This window comes from Anopheles gambiae, assembly GCF_943734735.2.
Source record: "Anopheles gambiae chromosome X unlocalized genomic scaffold, idAnoGambNW_F1_1 X_unloc_24, whole genome shotgun sequence".
In the NCBI taxonomy this organism is placed as follows: domain Eukaryota; kingdom Metazoa; phylum Arthropoda; class Insecta; order Diptera; family Culicidae; genus Anopheles; species Anopheles gambiae.
The window spans coordinates 50001-57500 of NW_026902631.1; positions in this window are offsets into that span (position 1 = coordinate 50001).

Genomic DNA, 7500 nt, shown 5'->3' on the forward strand with positions numbered 1-7500 from the left:
TCATTCATTTCATTCATTTCATTCATTTCATTCAAATCTCGAAAACTCTGAAAAAACTTAAATTTCACATAGAAAGCCTTCTGCGAAAATTTTAAAATTATCCCCAGTTCAGTTTTTATCCATGAGCAAATTATTTTCAATTAAAAAAAAAAAAATATTTATTTAATTTTTTCACTCAAATATTTAAACGAATAATTGTTAAAAAATCCTTTATTTAAAATAATTAACTTACATCGCCTTAAGCACAATAGAGCAAATTAATAAATTACAATTTCAAATTCAACGCTCAACAATTAGACAAGCATACTTTCCATCACAATCCAATTAGTTATATTCCCTTACAAAATTTAATCTCAATTATTTAATACATTTATACACTTTGTATTAGTTTTCATATAAAATAATTTAACAAATTCTAATATTTACCAACAAATTTCCAATAACTTCTTTTAAATAATAATTCGTCTTCTCCAACCATAACCAATAACCCTTTTACAAGCAGAAGTTAAATAATCACGTAGTTATTTTTTCTCCCGGTTCTTTGCATGTAAAAAAAAAAAAAAATTAATGAATTTAAATAGTTTAAATAATTATTAATATTAATTAATTTAAAAATAACAAAATAGTTTGAATTGACATTTCAACACTTGACATTTGACGTTGACATATAATCAAACTGACAGCTCAATATATCTGACACCTAACGTCACCTTGACATCTTGAATTGGTTGACAGCTATAATTTAAATTCTTTGACAGTTGCAACCGATTAAATAATAATTTAAAAAATCAATTAATTATATTTAACCAACTAAGTTAAATTAAAATTTCGTTCCTGAAGTTACAATTTGTTACATAATAATAAACTTTAAATTCCTTGTATATTTCCCAATATCATTCGATTAATTAAAAATTTTAATATCCAACTTAAAGATACCTTTAATTTTTGAAAAGACACACAACAGTAAAAAAAAAATCAAACCACCATTCGTAAAGTAGAATAATTCCCCAAACCAGTAGAACTAACAATTCAAATTTTCAAAATCTATCCTAACCAAATTTCAAAACTCTCGTAAAACTAACAAACAAATCTCCAGTAAGGGAGCGTAGAGCAAGGTGACTGGAAAGCCATTTTACCTGTATCCCGTAGCATAGACAAAAATATAACGGGACATTTGGTCCATTTTACCTGTAATGTTGAAGCACACACGTCTCCTCACGTAGTTTGTCACTTTTAAGCACTCTTAAATTTCATTCATTTCATTCATCTCATTCAAATCTCGAAAACTCTGAAAAAACTGAAATTACACATAGAAAGCCATCTGCGAATATTTTAATATTATCCCTAATTCATTTTCTATCCATGAGCAAATTATTTTCAATTTAAAATAAAATTAATGTTTAATTTTTTTTCACTCGAATATTTAAACGAATAATTGTTTTAAAAAAATCCTTTGTTTAAAATAATTAACTTACAACGCCATAAGCACAATAGAGCAAATTAATAAATTACAATTTCAAATTCAACGCTCAACAATTAGACAAGCATACTTTCCATCACAATCCAATTAGTTATATTCCCTTACAAAATCAAATCTCAATTATTTAATACATTTATACACTTTGTATTAGTTTTCATATAAAATAATTTAACAAATTCTAATATTTACCAACAAATTTCCAATAACTTCTTTTAAATAGTAATTCGTCTTCTTCAACCATAACCAATAACTCTTTAATAAGTAGAAGTTTTAATAATCACGTAGTTATTTTTTCTCCTGGTTCTGTGCATGTATTAAAAAAAAAAATTATTAGTTTTCTGATTTAAATAATTTAAATAATTATTAATAATAAATTCTCTTAATAATAACAAAATAGTTTGATTTGACATTTTAACACTTGACATCTAACGTTGACACACAATTAATTTGACAGCTCAAAATATCTGACACCTAACGTCATCTTGACATCTTAAATTGGTTGACAGTTATAATTAAAATTCTTTGCAGTTGCAACCGATTAAATAATAATTTAAAAAATCAATTATTTATATTCAACCAATTAAATTAAATTAAAATCGCTTATGCTTAAGTAACAATTTATTACACAATAATAAATTCAATTCTATTAATCCTTAAATACACAACTTCATACCCTGTTGACATTTAAATTGTTTGGACAGCTTGTTTAAACCTAACATTTACCGTTATTGACAACAAATAGACTGACAGCTATTAAACTAAAATTTTAATCTCGGAAAACTCTTTCATGTTATGGAATTCCCCTTTTTCTAAATTTAATTAAAGTTTACTTAAATCCGCTTCCAATCATTTAATTCGCTTCCTAAGCTTTTTCTTTTAATTATCAATACCATCTAACCCAGTAAATACTTTCTCCGTTGCATCAATTTGAAAATAACTTTAATCATCTTATTTGATTATTCCCATGACATTAAATTGCATCCATTAGACATTGACGTAAAACATCACGGTACCATTGACACTCAAATAGATTTGACAATTTATCAATAACTTGAATGACAGTGACATCAAACGTCTCATCATATTGACAAAAAAGTAATTGACAATTTGATTACAGCGCAAAATCCATTGACATCTAACGTTTCTAAACTTGACAATAAATTCATTTTCCCGTTTAAATTAAAATTTTGACATTAAAATTCATCCCTATTCTGACAATAATTACTTAATTAATCAATCAATCAACCTACTTGCGAAATTCCTTAGAAAATCAGTAGACAGTCATAATAACCCTCATAGAATTTAACCGTAGAAACTAACCGGTAGTAAAATGGTGATGAACACACGCTCCACTTTAGCTCGTAGAAGTAGTCCCTCGAAGGCAGTGACGAGTAGATATTCCGTCCGCCGTAGCTCGCTGGGAACGATGTCCCCGTCTAAGGCTTCGGCCACCAGCTTTGGTAGACGGGCATCAACAACCCAGCTGATGGCTTCCAAGGCACCTGCCCTACGAAGAGCTTCTTCGGTAGAGGTGGAGGGAAAATCAAAAAGGGTCTCTGTTCTCCCGCAGATTGCGGAAGACAGCCAAGGGGAGGGCTCTAAGGCAGGGCAAATTTACGACAGGAAATTTTTCGCTACCGCATATCCAGCAGAGTCAAATCCCATGGGCCCATTGCAAAAGGCAAAACATGAGCTCATGCTGTTTATCATGGACACCGTAAAGCACAGGGCTATTTTGGCCAAGACGCCCCAATTCTCGAATTGGGAAGAGCGTATCGGCTCAGTCTTAGCCCTGCTGCACAATCTTCCAGCAATTTGGCTGGGAGAGGCGGGGTCAGGAGTTGATGTTGGAACGGGAACCGAGGATCTCGTGGTGGAGGACCCGGTGTTGGAGCAAGAATAAGGGCCTTTGGCAGGCCCTAATCAGGAGCCGCAACCGGGATCTTTGCCTTTGGATGAGACCGATATCACCAAATTCCTCACTGTTTTTGGGGGAATTATGCGGGAGATGTTCAACACACTAGTTAGGGAGAATGAGGCCAAGACAGGAGGAAATGGGGAACAGGGACAACAGCTGGTGGGTCAGGAAGGGAAAAAGGGCAAGAAGAAGGGAAAGGGTCGGAATGCCAAGGTAGTTGTGGCAGAGGAACCGTGCGAAGGGGAAATTTGTTCGACGGACCAGGGATCTGGACCATTAGAGGGGCAAGAGGGTGCGCAAGAATGGCGGACGGTAAAGGGGAAGACCGCCGTGCGCCGGGAGAGACGGAAGAGGAAGAAGCAGCGTGAAGCTGAGCAAGCAGCTAGCCTCGCCGCAAACACGCCACCTTCTGCTCCCCAACCCAAGCAAAAGCCGGCATCTGCTTCTAATCCCAGGGCCGGCCGAATGCCAAACGCCATCGAGCTCGAATCAATTGGGGGATTCAAGCACGCGGACATGATGCCTATCCTTAGGGAAACGGTGAAGAAAGAGGATGTGCAGAGAATCCGCACAAACTTTAAGGGTCATCTACTCCTGGAGCTAGCACCAATGTCGCACCAGGAAACGATGACCCTTTGGAGAGAGGTGTCTGCGGCCCTTGATGGCAAAGCAAAATGCCGTCCGCGGACACCCTCAGTGCGGGTGAACTGCACCAACATTCCGCCTGGCACTTCGTCCGAAGAAATTTCTTCGGAAATGAGTGCCGCGCTGGGCGTTGAAATTTTCAGCGACCAGATCACGACCGTAAAAACGCATTACGGTACGTTGGTCGCATTTTTCGACTGCCCAGCAATAGCGGTGACCGACCAGGCCCTGGCAAGGCAATACACGGTCGGTTTCAGCAAATGCTGCAGGCTTCGGCTTTTGGAGCGTCGGCGGCAATGCTACCGGTGCTACGAATACGGGCATACTGCTGCCCGTTGCCGTGGCAAGGACCGCAGTAGCAAATGCCATCGCTGCGCGGAAGATAAGCACGAGGGACCGTGCACTAGGGAGCGGAAGTGCTTGGGATGCGAGGGCCCGGATGCAATCGGGCATTCGCTGGGCCAGCGTAGTTGCCGCTACTTTGGAAAGGTAACCCCACAGCCCAGTCATGATTAGAGTGTTCCAACAGAACCTCAATCATGACCAAACGGCACAAGACTTGCTTTTGCAAAGTGCTCGTGCCGAGGGTTGTGATATTCTGCTTATCTCGGACCCCTATTGGGTGCCGAATAATAACAGCAATTGGGTTACCGATACCACTGGTCGGGTAGCAGTGGTATCAGTTGGGGATTATCCTTTTCAGCGCATCATTGACAACCAACGCGAGGACTTCGTTGTGGTCGAGATGCGGGGAATCGTTTTTTGTTCTGTCTACCTACCACCCGTGGGTTCCGATTTGACTGTCGAGGAGTACAAACGCAAATGGACCGAAATCGTGTCTGTACTTCCACGGAATCGGGACACCGTGATCGGGGGTGATGTAAACGCCTGGTCAGGTGCATGGGGGATGGAGCGGAGGCCAAACGACGGGGAAAGGGTATCTAGGGGGGGAGTTGTGATGGATGCGGCGGCTGCTCTGGGATTGGTTCTCCTGAACCAGGGCAACCAGAGCACTTGGATTGGGGCAAATGGTCGCAACTCCATCGTGGACGTATCCTTTTGCAGCCCCTCCTTGGTAGGGGACAACAATTGGCGCGTGTGTGACGAAACCCCAAGTGACCACAATACTATCAAGTTTGTGGTCGGCAGGGTTCCGAGACAGCGCGCCAACAACGAGGTACACTCAGCAGCGAATGGGGGAAGGTGGTCCACAAGATTCTTCGACAAGGATTTGTTCGTTGAAATCTTGAGGGACCAGGACATTTTTGGGCATGTTGCTACGCCAGAGGAGCTTACCCAGGCCATCACGGTGGCCTGTGATGGCACCATGCCTAGGCAACCCCCAAGGCGACAGGGCCGGCGGCCAGTTTATTGGTGGACGTCCGAGATTGATCGGTTGCGCAGCCATTATCACGGAATGAAACGGCGGTTCAACCGGGCCCGGACCGAGGAGCAGCGCGAGGAAAGGCGTCAAATGAAGTCGGACGCACGCGCTGCCCTGGAACGGGCCATCAAGCTCAGCAAGGACCAACACAAGCAGGATCTGCCGGAACAATTGGAACCGCACGGCTTTGGCCCTGCTTACCAAATCCGCAAGCAGCAGTGGGAAGGAGTTCGGGTTCCGATGGAACGGGATGCCAATAAGCTCCAGTTCATCGTGAATGAGCTCTTTCCCGATCGTCCCCCGATGGAGTGGCCCGAGACGGAAGTAGGTGAGGATCCACAGGATCCAGTCTCGGAGGAGGAGTTGGCGGAAGAGTTGAAGGAAATTGCCCGCTCACTCAACCCCAAGAAAGCTCCGGGGGACGACAATATTCCAAATATGGCAGCAGCTGCGGCAATTCTGGCTTTTCCGGAAGTTTTTGCTAAAAGCTATAAGCAGCTACTGGAGGCAGGCACTTTCCCCGACGCATGGAAGCGGCAACAGCTGGTGCTGCTTACCAAGTCGGGGAAACCACCTGGGGAGCCCTCGTCGTACCGGCCAATTTGTTTGCTGAGTGTGCTGGGGAAAATTTTAGAGCGGTTGATTCAGCGGAGGCTGACAACCCATCTGGAGTCGACCGGGGGACTTTCGGACGCCCAGTACGGTTTCCGTAAAGGGCGTTCAACCGTTGATGCCATCACTCGGGTGATGGACAATGGTAAAGTCGCTCTAGACAAAAAGCGAAAGGGGGATCGTCTCTGTGCGGTGGTAACGGTGGACGTCCGGAATGCCTTTAACTCGGCAAACTGGACAGCGATCGGCCAAGCTCTGCAGCGTAAAAACACTCCGCCTTATTTGCAGGCGTTGCTGCGGAACTATTTCATTGGCCGAACGCTCCACTACGATACGGATGAAGGAATAGTGTCGAGGACTGTATCTGCTGGCGTTCCTCAGGGTTCGGTTCTAGGACCAACACTTTGGAACGTCATGTACGACGACCTACTCCGCTTGCCGCTCGAAGGACTACGAGCGGACATCATCGGGTTCGCTGACGACGTGGCCTTCACATTTTTGGGAAGGACCACGGAACAGGTCAGCGCATTAGCAACGGCTAACCTGGAGAGGATCGAGCGGTGGCTGCAAGGAGTCGGTTTGGAACTTGCCCACCAAAAGACCGGGTTCATGATCTTTTGTACCCATCATGTCCCGCAGCTCGCAGAGCTTCAAGCGGGCGGTCACTCGATCCAATCCACGGAAACGCTGAAGTACCTGGGAGTGGACCTCTGCCGCAAACAGCACCACAGCCGGCATCTGGAGAGGGTGGTCAATAAGGCTTCACGGATTACGAATGCCTTGACCTGCCTGATGCCGAATAAGCGTGGTCCTAAGAGCCGCAGTAGGAGACAGCTCGTAAACGTCGGCAACAGTATCATCCGATACGGAGTTGCCACCTGGGGGCGATGGGTGCTCGACAAGGAGACCCATCGCAAATCGGTCCAAAGGGCGCATCGACCGGGGGCTCTCCGAGTCGCCAGCGCCTTCCAGACCGTTTCTTATGATGCCGCTTGCGTTGTTGCCAACACCACCCCGTTAGTCCTCCTCATGCAGGAGGATATCCGCTGCCACGACGAAAAGGTAGCGAGTGGTGGAGTTCAATCGGACATACGAAAGCGGCAACGGGAGGAGACGATGAGGCGCTGGCAGGACCAGTGGACAACGGGTGCAGGGCAACCAGGAGCACCAGGACTGAAGACGAGGAGGCTGATTCCAGACATTAATCTCTGGGTCAGCCGCAAGCATGGGGAAGTTGACTTTTTCCTCACCCAGCTCCTCACGGGGCACGGGTTCTTGCGCTCCTATTTCGTCGAGAAAGGCATCCTGGAGGGCTCGCCCAACTGCCCTGAATGTGGTGACGCCGTGGAAGACGTTGAACACGTGCTGTTCCACTGTCCACGGTTCGATCGGATCCGGAATGAGATGCAGCAGCGGTGCCATTCCCGAGTAACAATGGATAACATCGTCTCGGAAATGTGC